Source organism: Rhinatrema bivittatum, chromosome 4 (genome assembly GCF_901001135.1).
Source record: "Rhinatrema bivittatum chromosome 4, aRhiBiv1.1, whole genome shotgun sequence".
Taxonomy (NCBI): Eukaryota; Metazoa; Chordata; class Amphibia; order Gymnophiona; family Rhinatrematidae; genus Rhinatrema; species Rhinatrema bivittatum.
In genome coordinates, this window is record NC_042618.1 from 434,337,938 (window position 1) to 434,351,978 (window position 14,041).

Here is a 14,041-nt window from a genome sequence, read left to right on the forward strand (position 1 = left end):
GGTTTAACGTGGGGGTTTAACATGGGGATAACTGGAAGAGAACGTCTGCATAAAGAACAGAAAGCTAGAGATGTTGTTCTAGTGGCGAGCAGCATAACTGACTCTGAGGTATAAAAAGACTCTACTGTTCGTCTGAGCAAGGGAAGGCTTGGGTGAACAGCCAGGTTTTGAGTCTTTTTTTTTAAATGTAATCGTGCATCTTTCGAGCCGGAGATCTGGCGGGAGAGAGTTCCATTGAGTTGGTCCAGATGTGGAAAGTGCTCTCTTTCTTACTGATGTTTTGATGAGGGGGGCATGGAGGGTGTCTCTGTACGCTGATCTCAGCGGTCTAGCGGGTATTCGTGGCCGAAGTGGGATCTTGAGTTCCAGTGGTGTGATGTTGTGAATGGCTTTGTGAATGATCGTTAGAGTTTTGTATAAAATTCTGAATTTGATTGGGAGCCAGTGGAGATTCCGCAGGATGGGAGTAATATGGTCTCTTCTGTTGGTCTTGGTCAGAATTCTTGCCGTTGCGTTGTTAAACTACAGAGCATGCAAAACACCTATTTTGCCACACATACATATTAAGTTCCTTCAGTCTCATTTCATAGGGTTTTTAGTACAAACCCTGCACTATTTTGATTGCCCTTCTCTGTACTGTCTTCAGTCTCTCTATATCCTTTCTTTTTTTTTTATTTTATTTTTAATGCATTTCAATTGTTTATACATACAGAAAATTACATAGAATGGGTTATACTAAAATATTATTCCATAGACAATTTAAGACATCATTTTTATAACTCCATCCTATCTCTATATCCTTTCTGAGATATAAGAACATAAGACTTGCCATACTGGGTCAGATCAAAGGCCCATCAAACCCAGTATTCTGTGTCAAACAGTGGTCAAGCCAGGTGACAAGTACCTGGCAGGATCCCAAGGGGGTAGATAAATTCCAAGCGGCCTAACCCAAGAATAAGCATTGGATTTCTGCAACTCTACCCAATAATGGTTAATGGACTTTTCCTCCAGGAATTTGTCCAAACCTTTTTTAAATGCAGCAACACTAATAGCTTTCATCACATCCTCCCGCAATGAATTCCAGAGCTTAATTATACATTGAGTAAAAAATATTTTCTCTTATTAGATTTAAATGTATTACCTAGTAACTTCATTGTGTCCCCCCCTGGTCTTTGTACTTTTCAAAAGAGTAAACAACTGAGGAGAGAAAGGTAGCAAGTGAAATGCTCAGGAATTGGTCCCTAGGGCCACTTCTGTTCAATATTTTTGTTAGTGATATTGCAGAAGAGTTAGAGGGAAAAGTTTGCCATTTTGCATACGACACTAAGATCTGTAACACAGTGAACACCCCTGAAGTAGATGGAATGAAAACTGATCTAAGAAAGCTTGAGGAATGGTCTAATACTTGGCAGCTAATGCCAAAAAGTGCAGAATCATGCACTTGGGATACAGAAATCAATAAGAGCGGGATGTGGTAGGTAGTAAAGAGCTGATTCACACCAACTGGAGAGGAACATTGGTGTGATAGTGTCGGATGAACTCAAGATAGTGAAACTGTGGGATAAGATAGTGGCCAGAGACAGAAGGATGCTTGGATGAACAGGAAGAGGTATAACAAGTGGTGGGGGGTGGGGTGGGGAAGAGGGTAATTATGCCTCACCTGGGGAGTACTGTCTTCAGGTCTAGAGGCCAATTAAATAATAAAGGGGATGGAACAATTCCCCTATGAAGAAAGGCTAAAGAGGTTAGGACTCTTCAACTTGAAGAAGAGATGGCTGAGGGGAGATTTATTTATTTATTTAACAACTTTTAATATACCGACGTTCGTATGGCACATCACGCCGGTTTACAGGTAACTCAAATAAAGGAGGAAATTACAATGAACAGGGAGCATGGGATGGGAGCAGGCCAGAAAGAGGAGATGGGAAAGGGAGACAGGAGAAGAGAGGGAAAAGATAGGTAGCATGAGATAGAAAAAGCAACCGTCAAAGTAGATGGAACTTATTTACAAAGGTATGTATTTACAGTAGAACTATTAATGGCAGAGATATGATAGAGGTCTATAAAATAATGAGTGGACTGGAAAGAATAAATAAAAGAGAAAAGAATTTATTTTGCCCCACTCTCCTGTGGTGATACCTTACGGTCTCTCCCTCTGTCGAGTTTTCCTGAGGTGATATCTACGGATCCCTCATAAGAACATAAGAAATTGCCATGCTGGGTCAGACCAAGGGTTCATCAAGCCCAGCATCCTGTTTCCAACAGAGGCCAAAACCAGGCCACAAGAACCTGGCAAGAACCCATGCTATTGATGCAATTAATAGCAGTGGCTATTCCCTAAGTATAATTGATTAATAGCCATTAATGGACTTCTCCTCCAAGAACTTATCCAAACCTTTTTGAACCCAGCTACACTAACTGCACTAACCACCTCCTCTGGCAACAAATTCCAGAGCTTTATTGTGCGTTGAGTGAAAAAGAATTTTCTCCGATTAGTCTTATATGTGTTACTTGCTAACTTCATGGAATGCCCCCTAGACTTTCTATTATTCGAAAGTGTAAATAACCGAGTCATTCAGATGAGTGCCTCGGTCCGTTAGCTGGTTTTCCGGTGTGAGAGACAGCTGAGAGGCTAGTGGGTTCAGGAAGCTGAGCGCAGCTGTGAAGGCCTTTGCCCTCTCCCTCTGCAGCCGGAGACTGGCTGTATACTCGGCTGGGACAGGCTGAGTTTAGGTAAGAAGTAAAATAAAGAAAAAAAAAAGTGAGGATTTGCATTTCCCTTCTGGTCTCTGAGCCTCGGTGCACTGATCCAACATCCATTCCTGCCTCTGAGGGAGTTTGGGGAATCGTGGCAGCTTGGTGGGTTGAGCAGGCTTTTGGATAGGCCCTGCTCTCAGGCTCTGCTTAGATGCCACGTGGTAGGCCATGGTGGCATTCGAGTTTTTCTGTGCATAAGTCTGCCAGGAAACACTGCTCGTGCTTGGATGCTCGGGTGGGCATTCAAGTAGGGGCTCAGGTGGGTGCCTACCTGGACTGCGTGTTGTGTGCCTATAATTTTTGGATGCTTATTGGACAGGCCTTGTTTTTGGCCGTCCTGTCCACGCTCACTTGTGCATGTGCGTGGCTGGGCTCACAATGGTCAGATGCTTTGGGAGTGTGCTGCTAGAGGGAGTTTACTTTTGTGCGGTTTGCCATATTCAGACATTTCAGCTTGGTGTTTTCCACCCCCCCCCCCCCCCCCCCAACACTATCTTGTATCAGCACTACTTGAAGGCTGCTTTTGCTGAACCCATCCTTCCCAGCATAATGCTGAAATGGGTTCGGAGGGGGACCTGTCAGAGGTGTCTCCTGGTTTTGGGGTTCTCCTAACTGGATCGTCAATGGGGAAGGCTTCTCAGTGGGTGCAGGACTGACTCCTCCTGGTTTTGATATGGGCCGCAGTGGCATTCACATGCTTTTCTACACATACAAGTCTGCTGCAAAACAGCTTGGCGGGTTGAAGAGCCGTTTAGCTAACCCTTGCTCGCAGGTTTTTGCTCAGCCACCAACATGGTAGGCCTAAAAGTTCAGAATCGCGGTCTGTGAATCCCTGCACACCCTGTGCCACAGGTAAGCGTTTGAGTGTGACTACAACTGCTACAGGTCACATTGATAGAGACTCAGGTTGCACGAATGGTGGAAATGGCCCTTTCTCCTTGGAGGATGGGAAATTCCTCCAGGGAGGGATTAGAACTGCTTTTCTTTCATACAACTGGCTTGCCGGCTTGGATCACCCAGGCACTGAAGATGCTGGGAGTGCCAGGTGCTGATGCCAAACAAGAATTCCATTTAGATTCCTTATGTGAAGCATTATGGATGTTGTTCAAGAATTGATTGATCTTGAATGGGGAGCCTCTGATATTTTTTACAGGGGGATGAGCCTTGGTAGTGCTGTACCTCCCTGGATCCGGCACAGAGAGAGAACAATTGTGCTTTCTGAAAGTGGATGCGCTGGTGTGTGCCATCACCAAGCGGGTGACTATCTGTGTGGCGGGGTGAGCAGCTTGAATGAGGTGCAGATAGGAGAATTTAGGCTATCCTTAAGCAGGCCTTGAGGTGGTGGCAATGAATTACATGTGGCCTCTTGCTGCTCCCTGGTGGATCGCTCTTCCTTGCTCTTTCTCAGGAAGTTGTTGAGTCTGCTCTGAATTCAGGGCAGTGCCCTACGGCCTCTTCACCCTGGATGATCCCAATCTCGTTTGATCTCGGAAGCTAAGCAAGGTTGAGCGTCAGCTATGGCTGACGAATGGGTGCTGAGACAATCCAAAGCCTACTCTTACAAAATGGCCTTCTAAGGATCACTTTGGTTTGGAAGTGAGAAAAAAAAAGAAATGGACATTAAGTGGGGTGAGTCCTAGGTTCCTTGGTTACCGGAGAATTAAAAGCAGGCGCAATGTTCATTCGGCACGATGCTGGGGGTTTAAAACGTTTTTGACTCTACAGAGGAGTGACTTTCATAGGGCTCGACCTTTGTCTCAGGCAGCCCAGACGGGGCTCGGGCTCGAATTTCAGTGCCCCCCCCCGAACCCCTCAATGAGGGTGTGCCAACCCACTCCCAGGAACAGGAAGTAGGAGGGTCACCTGTTTGTCCTTTTTATCAGAGGTGGATCAAAATCACGTCAGACCAGTGGGGTCTAGAGGTGATAAGACATGGCTGTATTCTGGAGTTTCTCAGCATGCCTTAGGACGTTTTTGTGGCGTCTTCCTGCAGTTCTCTGCAGAAGAGCAGACAGTGGAGTGTAAGTTGTCAGGACTCCTCAGTCTGCAGACTGTGATACCAGGGTCCATGTCTCAAGTTAATCAGGCCAATATTCCTTCCTCAAGGGAGTCAGCTGGCTTCCTGGATCTCAAGGGAGTCAGCTGGCTTTTGCAAGCAACTCGTTCCCATATGGAAATTTTATGCTCGCTGATAAGAGCAGTCCAGTTGGGGGGATTTATTAAGTCTCTGGGTTGTCAGAGGAGTATCTGTATATTCCCATCTGCCTGGCGCATCAACGGTTTTCTGCGTTTCGCTGTTTTGGGGTGTCATCAGTTTTTGAGTGCTACCCTTCGGTTTGGTCACTGCGCCCAGAACCTTCTCTAAGGTCTGGTGTTGGTAGTGGCAGAGTTGAGAGAGGATGGCATTCTGATCCACCTGTATTTCGATGATTGACTAATTCAGACCAAGAGCCATGAAAGAGAATCTTCAGGCCCCATGCAAGGTGATCTCCTTGCTGCAGGTACTAGGTTGGGTGGTGAACTTGGCCAAGAGCAATCTGCAGTCATCCCAGACACTGGAGAATCTAAGTATTCATTTTTAACACGGCAAGACAGGTGTCCCTGTCGGGGGTCCGCATTCAGAACTGCAGGTGCAACTATTGACGGAAACAATATGCCCAGGAGTGTATCTACAGGTGCACAGGTTGATGGCAGCCATTCGAGAGGTGGTTCCGTAGGCAAGGGGACATTGGCGTCCTCTTCAGAACTCATTGATACAATTTCAGTTACTGGCGGAAATCAGCATCGAACTGCAGTGGTGGTTGCAGGAGGATCACCTAATGAGGGGCATTCCCCTACAAACACTGGACTGACTGCTACACAAGACAGATATGAGCCTCCAGGTTAGGAGGCTTACTGTTAGGCGTTGAAAGCGCAAGGGTGCTGGAATACAGATGAGTACCTCTGGAGCATCATTTGGCTGGAAGCCCGTGCCATTTGGTTGACGTGCTTGTGATTCATCGATCGCTTGCAGGATCGAGCGGTCCGAATAATGTTTGGTAATGTGATGACAGTGGCTTACATCGATCGACATGGAGAGACCAAGAGCCAGAAAGTGTCACTGGAAATAGCCCAACTCATGGAATGGGCATATTCAGGATTTCTCAGCCTCGCACATTGCAGGAAAAGACAATATAAGAGCCAATTTTCTCAGTAGAAAAGGAGAAGGGGAATGATACAGCAAAGCATACTAGCTCATAGTGGGCTGCTGAAACTTCCCGTTTCTAGGCTTGCTGGCGACATAACTCAATGCAAAGGTTCCTTGCTTCTTCAGTCCCAGGAGTAGCCAGACGGCAAGCTTCTTTATGCTTTCCCCCCGTGGCCCATCTTGGGCTGAATGATACGGAGATTCAAGACACATATACAGGGTTGGTCCTTCTGGTGGTGCCAGATTGGCCCAGGAAGTTGTGATTTGCAGATTTGCGAAGGATTCTGGTGGAATATCCGCTCCGATTACTGATCCACAGGGATCTGCTATGGCAGGGGCCTTTTCGAAGATCTGACTTGATTTTTGTCTTACAATGTGGCCCTTGAGAAGGCTCGGTTGTGGAAGTGTGGGTGGTCCATTGTGGTGGTTTCCACCTTGCTTCGAGTGCAGAAGTTATTCATTTCCTTATCCTATGTTCATGATTGGCGAATGTTTTTGGCTTGGTGTGTGGAATGAGAGGTTCATCCTCATTCAGTTAAAATACTGCTCAGTTTGGATTTTTTGCAGGATGGGTTGTGTAAGTACTTGGCCATTAATTCCTTGAAGGAACAGGTGGTGGCTCTGACCTGTTTCCAAGATCACGTGAATGGCGAACCCTTGTCGGCCCATCCAGTTGTGGCACAGCATTGAAAGGGATGAAGCATCTTCGTTCTCCCTTGCAGTTGCTGGTGCCCTTGTGGAGTCTTAATCTGGTTTTGGAATTCTGGCAGATCCCTCCTTCAACCATTGCGTATCCTCTTCCTGAGGTTACTAGAAGACTATTTTTCACGTAGAGTTGCTGAACTGCGGGCTTTGTCTTTTTGGGAACCGTCTCTGAATGTCTCTGGGAGCAGTCCAGTTGCGAACTGTTCCATCTTTTTGGCCAAAGGTGGTCTCTCATTTTCAGTAGAATCAATCAATCCCCCGCCATTTCTGGTCAGGGGGAGAGAGGTGGATGAATATCGCTTGTTATGGACCTTAGGTGTCAAGCGGCATATCTTGAGGTATTGGAGGTTTCTAAACCTCTCAGGAAGACAGACTGGTTATTTATCCTCCATGGTGGGAGTAAACAGGGTGAGCCAGCATCACGGGCTATGATAGCCCGCTGGATTAAAAAGGTTATCACAACGAGTATGTGGATGCTGAGCAGCTGTTTCCTAGTCAGCGCTCATTCCACTAGGGCTCAGGCAGTGTCATGGGAGGCGATTAGATGGTTGGCTCCTGTTGAGATTTGCCGAGCTACGGCGTGTGTTTTCTTACACATCTTCCAGTGATTATTGCCTGGATGTGCAAATCAGAAGGACGCAGTCTTCACATGTGCAGTGTTGATCGGACCATGGGCAGCCTCCTGCCTGTTCGGGAGTAGCTTTGGTACATCACACTGGTGTGGATTAACCTGTCCTCATTAAAGAAAAGGAAATTATCAGGTAAGTAGTAATTTCTTCTTGAATATCTTGCTAAAATACTACTTTCTAACACCTGTTAGAATTAGTAAATGGGATGCCTTTTTCTCCAATTTGCTGGAGTAATTGTGGAATGGATGGCTCCTTTTTTCATATTTGGTGGGATTTTCCCTTTTATTAAAAACATTTGGGCTGAGATTACAGGACTTAATTTACCCGTATCTATGTCAGCGTCTTGTTGGGGGAAGATGTACAGAACGATGCCTCTGTTCAACATCTGTTGTAAGCTGCAAGTATAGAAAATGGAAAAGTGAATGTTCTCCATCTTTGTATGATTGGATGCAGAAAGTTGAAAACATGGCTATGGGAAAACTCACTTAAGTGTTGAGGAGCATGCCAGTTATTTTTTTATATCATTGGGCACCATTTTTCAATTTTATAAAGGGGTGATGATTATCCCTGTCATGGACCAGTCTTATTTTATTTTTGAAAATTCAGTTTCAGGGCTGGCTACTGATTTATGCCTTGCCTTTTAAAAAATTTCTTTTTCTTCACTTTTAAACTGTGTATTTTTAAATGAATACTCCTGAAACGTCGGCCCATAAAAATAAATAAATAGTACTCCAGGACTGGAAGGTGGGATTTTTTGAAAGGATGGCATTTCTTTTCATAGAATATTTAGTGACTGCATAGTAATTTGATTATTTTTCATTTGCTTCATACATTGCAGGTAGATGTACTGTTGTAAATGTCATTGTTTTATATATAGCTGACTCCACATCATCCTGCTGGTGTAGCATTTGCTTTGTTTCTATTGTTTTTCTTGGGCCCGTTATTCAATTCTGCCTGGATATGTAACTTAGCTGGATAACTCATATCCGGCTAAGTTACAAGGGATATTCAGCGGCATCACTATGCCGCTGAATATCTGCATATAAGCCACTACTTAGCCAGATAAGTTTTATCCGGCTAAGTTAAACCTGCTCGTTGGCAGGTCTGATTTAGCCGAATAAGTTATCTGGCTAAGGCTGAATATCGCTAGTTAGCAAGGATAACTTAGCTGGTTAAGTAGCACCACCCCAATCCTCCCATTGTCCCCCCACAAATTGATCGGTTAAGAGAGAGCCAGATAAGTGATTATCCAGCTATTTCACAGTCGCTGAATATCAGCAGATATTCAGCAGCCCATTAGCCTGGTAAGTCCTACTTATCCAGCTATCAAGCGCTGAACACGCTTTGAATATTGGGCTCCTTATATTTTGTATATGCATTGGATGGAAATTTTCTATTCTTTCAATAAAAAAAGAAAAGTGAAAAAAGGCTTCTGGGGTCAATGCTGAGTGCCCATACAGTATAGCACCTCACCAGCTCTACTTGATGCAGTACTTACACTAAATTTTTTTAACATTTTTTTTTTAAATTTATATTCTACCTTTCTGATACTTCAAAGTGTTATATTCAGGTACTTTGTGTGCACAAGCTAAAGCCGCTGATAGATGCAACAGACCCAGAAAGACCTCTGCTGCACAGTTGAGGATGTGAAGTAATGTGAAAAACACCTCATATGTTCTGTTTACAGAGCTCTTGATATTGTAGCCAGAACCTCTGTTGCTTCCCTAGGAGCTCAACAGCTTGCTTGGTTGTGAGTGGGTGGCCTCAGAGAGGGCGTATATGATTTATTTTATTATTATTATTATTATTTTTTTTTTTTTTTTTTTAACAGATGTGCCTTGTACAGAAAATAATTTTTTGGTGGCAAGGTTCAGGATACCATGGCTCTGATTAAAGAACACCAGTCCACCTTACAATTGCAATTGAATGCAGCAGGCGTCTAGCCAGCTCTTATTAAATGCCAGTGTTTTCCTTACAAGCATTCATTTTTTTGCTCTTTTCGGTGTTATCAACCTCCTCTTGAGCAGCTACCTGCCTGAGATCATTGGAGTGAAAGACGTCAGTCCAAGGCTCAGCAGCAGACATAGCCTAAGTTTGGGTCCTGTTTTTGATGGTTTTGTAGGTGGTGGTGGGGGGGGGGGGGGGGGGGTGTGAGAGTTCAGTCCTTTGTTCTGGAATGGCTGTTTCACCAAAAACCGGTGGATGCTTCATATTATGGAGTATGGCTATCACTTATGCTTGTTTTGATCTCTTCTGACGCATTGCTCTTCAGTCTTTAACTCCGACATTTTCTCAATCTGTCCAACTGGAAGTGATGTCGCTCCTTCAGCAGAAGCTGATCAAACCTGTCCCTTCTCAATAGAGTGACCAGGGATTCTATTCCAGGTATTTCTTAATTACGAAGAAGTCAGAAGGATTAAGGCCCATACTGGATTTATAAAGACTAAACAAGTTGTTGGTGCAGAAGATGTTCAAGATGAACTCCCTCCATAGGATTTGCCTTTCATTCAACCTAAAGATTGGATGTCTTCTTTGGATATGAAAGATACTTATGCTCACATCCCCATTCATGCTGCCCATCAAATATTCTTCAGGTTTGTGGTGGAAGATGCATATTACCAATACAAGGTGCTCCTCTTTGGTTTCTCTGCAGTCTCAAAGGTGTTGACAAAATGCCTTGTAGCAATGGCTGCATAGCTTTGTTGGCAGGGAATCTGCATGTTTCCATAGCTGAATGATTGATTACTGACCGGTCCATCCCCATGATTTCTGGAGTCCCTTGAAAAGACCATTTTGGGTTCCTGGTTAAACTTAAGTCAAAACTGGTGCCGGCTCAAGGAAGGTAGTTCATAGGAGACTGGATATATCCACTTCAGTAAAAAGTGTTTCTCTGTGTTGAAATAGCTGCTTTACTTATGGGCCTGGTAACGTTTCTCCAACAGGACTGAGTTGGTCTTTCTTGGACACATGGCTGCTGCAGTAAATGTGGTTTCTCTGATTGGTCTGCACATATGGAGCCCTTGATGGGGCATATGAAAACCATGGTTTCAGCTATATCTTCCTTTGTCCCATCAAATCTGGATAAATCTGGAGTTCTGAAGGTATATCTCGTTCCATGTTCTTCAGCATCAAGTGATTGTCTACCACTGCCTCCACCATGGGGTGAGGGAGGGCAGGGGCAGCACATTCCAATACAGAATGGACCCAAGTATCATAGTCCCCAGCAGAGTCATCTATAGATCAACCACCTGGAGCTGCAAGCCAACTGCTATGCTCTAAGGGCTCTCTCTCTCCTCCTTTTGGGAAAGAGAATCTTGATTCAGTTAACCAACCAAGTGGTCATGTTCTACATAAATAAGGGGGTATGGGCCTCTTTGCCAGAAGACCCTCCAATTTGGTTGTGGGCAGGGCATCACAATGCCCATCTCCAGGTAATCTACCCAGAGAAAATCTAAAACATGTTGGCAGACTGCCTCAGCAGAGTGTTGTAGTTGCTCTAGTGATCCCTGGATTATGTTATCGCAGACAACTTGTTCAGTTGGCTGCGGAAAGCTGATGATTGACCTTTTCCCTTCAGAAGGCAACAGATACCGGTTAAGAAGTTCTGCTCCTTGCATCCGAGCAGCTATAAATCAGTTCCCTATGTCTTTGTGCTAGACAGGAGCGTCCGTATACTCTCTGTAGCCATGGATCCTTCTAATCAACAGGATTTCCAGAAAGTTAATCAGGACAAACCAATATGATCCTTATAGCACCAGCCGGGCTATGGCAGGTGTGATATCTATATCTCGTTCATCTCTCAGTTCGGTCTCCTGTTCCATTTGGAACACCTCCAGCCCTCATCACGCAGGAGGAAGACAGGCTCTGTCATCCAAATCTGCCATTGCTGGCCATTGTGGTGTGGATGTTGAACACGCAGTAGTCTCTTCTTTACCCCTTTCTAGAGAAGTAGAGTATGTTCTGATTTTTTCCTCCAGGAAACCTTTAACCAAAAGATCCTACGGTTTTATGTAGAAGTTCTTAACTTGGTGTAGAGCCAGCCATCTGGATCCTGTCTCCTATGTCATGAGGTACTTGTTGCAGTATGTGTTCTGCTTTATCTCCTCAGCATCTCTTCAGAGTTCATCTCTGCACCATTTTGCATATCACCAGCAAGTGTAAGGGTCTGATCTCTTTCTGTCCTTTGGTGTCAAAGTTCATAAAAGGCCTATGACATTCCAAACCTCCAATCACTAAGCCTCTAGTACCTCAATGTTGTCCTAGCTGAACTCACGGAACATCCTTTTGAGTTTCTCAAGTCAGTGAGCCTGATGTTCCTCACCTGGAAAGGGTTTTTCATGGCTGTCATCTAGACAAAAAGATTAAGCAGATTACAGGCTTTGGGTTCATATTCATCAAACCTGCAGTTTTTTCACAGCAGAGTTCTATGAACTCACCCCAAGTTTCTTCTTTCCACATGAACCAGGTTATTGTGCTGCCTACTTTCTTTCCAAGGCTGCATGTGTACAGAGAAGAACTGGCTTTTGGCTCCTTGGACTATGAGAGCCCTTACATACTACTTGAGAAGAACTCATCCTTGTTGTCAAGCCTCTCAACTGTTAATGTCTTTTTGATCCTACTAACTTAGGAAGGGCAGTTGACAAATGAATTCTAATTAGCTAGCAGTCTGTACAGCGCATTATGTGGTGGCTGGCTGAGAGACTGTCAGGGTTGGTCAAGTGTGAGCCATAGCGACTTCAGTGGCTCATCTTAGGGCCCTTTCCATTGTAGACATTTGTAAAGCTGTAACTTGGTTATCAGTTCTCACTTTCATGTCCCACTACTCTCTGGATAACATGTACAAAGAGACAGTGACTTCAGACTAGCATTCACCAATTGGTGTGCCTCGGCACACTATGCCACGGCTGAAGTTCAGGTGTAATCACAGAAGGCGTAATATCGAACCTTCAAAGGATAAGCAACAAAGTGTGGAAGGATTAAATCATTAATGTCAATTAAAATTAAAAAAACATTCATAACCGCTTTATTTAAGAAAACTGAAAAGGTGTCTGCATAAAGCCCAAATGTTTGACAAGGGTAGAAGGACTTTCTACCCTTATGAATGCTTTTTGAATTTTATGGACATTAATAGTTTAATCCTTCCACATGTTCTGTTGCTGAAGTTCAGGTGAGCCTTGGCTGCGGTCTTATTTTCTATTTACCTCCTGGCCTACAGGATGTTCTCTACCAGCAGGGGGCATTGGAGAGCAGCGCTTATTGGCAGCTTTTCCTGCTTTCCCCCTCTGCTGGCTCTCCTCTGCAATAGAAACTGCACGGGGCTCTGTAGTCTTGTGAGAACTGCTGGCCCTTTGCAGTTCAGATTGCAGAGGGAAGCTAGCAAAGGAGGAAGAAGCAGCACTCTGTAAGCCTCGCAGAGACTTCTACTGGTTATGGATTGGAGTGGGGTAGGAAAGGGACAGTGCAGTGTGCCACTAAGTGTGGGGGAGAGGGAAGAGAAGGTCGTGATGCCAGGAAATGGGGGACAGGGAAGTTGATGATGCTAGCAGGGGAGAGGGCTGGAGGGGAAAGGAAAGATGACTATACGCTTCAAGAAGGTGAAGAGGAAAAGTGGAGGGAAGGCGATGATGATGCCATGGGGTGAGGGAGAGGGATGGAGGCAGAGGGAAGGAGATGACATGGAATGAGGAGAAGACATGGAGGGAGAAGGAAGGTGGTGGTGATGCCTGGGGTGGGAGAGAGGTATGGAGGAGAGGAAAGGTGATGATGAGGCCAGGGGGTGGAGGAGAGGGGTAGAGGGGAAAGTGAAGGTGAGGATGATGCTGGGTGAGGAGAAGGGATGGAAGGAGAGAAAAGGTGATGATGATACCAGGGGAAGGGGTAGAAGGAAAGGGAAGGTGGTGATACCAGGGGTGAGGAGGTGGAGAGAAAGTGATGATGCCAAGGAGTGCAGAGAAGTGTGGAGTGAGAGGGAAAGTACTGATGATGATACGAGGGGGAAGAGATAGTGGGAGAGGGAAGGTGATGATCATGATGCTGGGTGCGAGGAGAAGAGATAGGAGAGATAGGAGAGAGAGAGAGAAGGTGGTGATGCCTGGGGGCGAAGGAGGGGTGGGGTAGAAGGAAAGAGAAGGTAGTGATGATGATTCCAGGGGTGAGGAGGTGGAGAGAGAAAGTGAACATGATTCCAGCAGGTGGGGGCGAGGGGTGGAGAGAGAAGGAAGGTGATTATGATGTCAGGGGGTGGGGAAGAAGGGTAGAGGGAAAAGGAAAGTGATAATGCGAGGGAGGGGAAGAGATGGTGGGAGAGTGAAGGTGATGATGATGATGATGCCATGGGGTGAATGGGGGGAGCTGGAGGGCTAGAGAAAGTGATGAATGATGCCAGGGGGAGAGGGAAGGGAAGAAGCTGTCAGGCGAGAGATTATTATGATGCCAGTGGGAGTGGAGGAAGAGAAGAAGGGAAGAGAAGGTTATGGTGCTGAGAGGGAAGGCAATGATGATGCCAATGGGATTGGGGGAGAGGGAAGAGAAGAGAAAGTGATGATGGGGAAGTGGGTGGTATGCCACAAAGAATTGAACCCTGTGCCTGCTGTGCCACGAAACAACAAAGGTTGAGAACCACTGCTTTAGACAACTGTTCTGCGCAACCTGTTCACTCTGCAATCTGCTTTCCACTAGGTTACTTTTTCAGTCATTACTCTGCAGTGCAGTACTCAGGATTCCCCACATGTCACGGCTAATTTGTGTCTGCTTGCTGATAGAG

At 45.4% G+C, this 14,041-nt stretch overlaps 1 protein-coding gene across 4 annotated transcripts in view; it reads left to right on the forward strand.

Annotated features, from left to right (window-relative positions):
* Window positions 1-14,041, forward strand: part of HCFC2 (host cell factor C2) — a 116,722-nt gene that overhangs the window by 29,888 nt on the left and 72,793 nt on the right. The window lies entirely within an intron of this gene.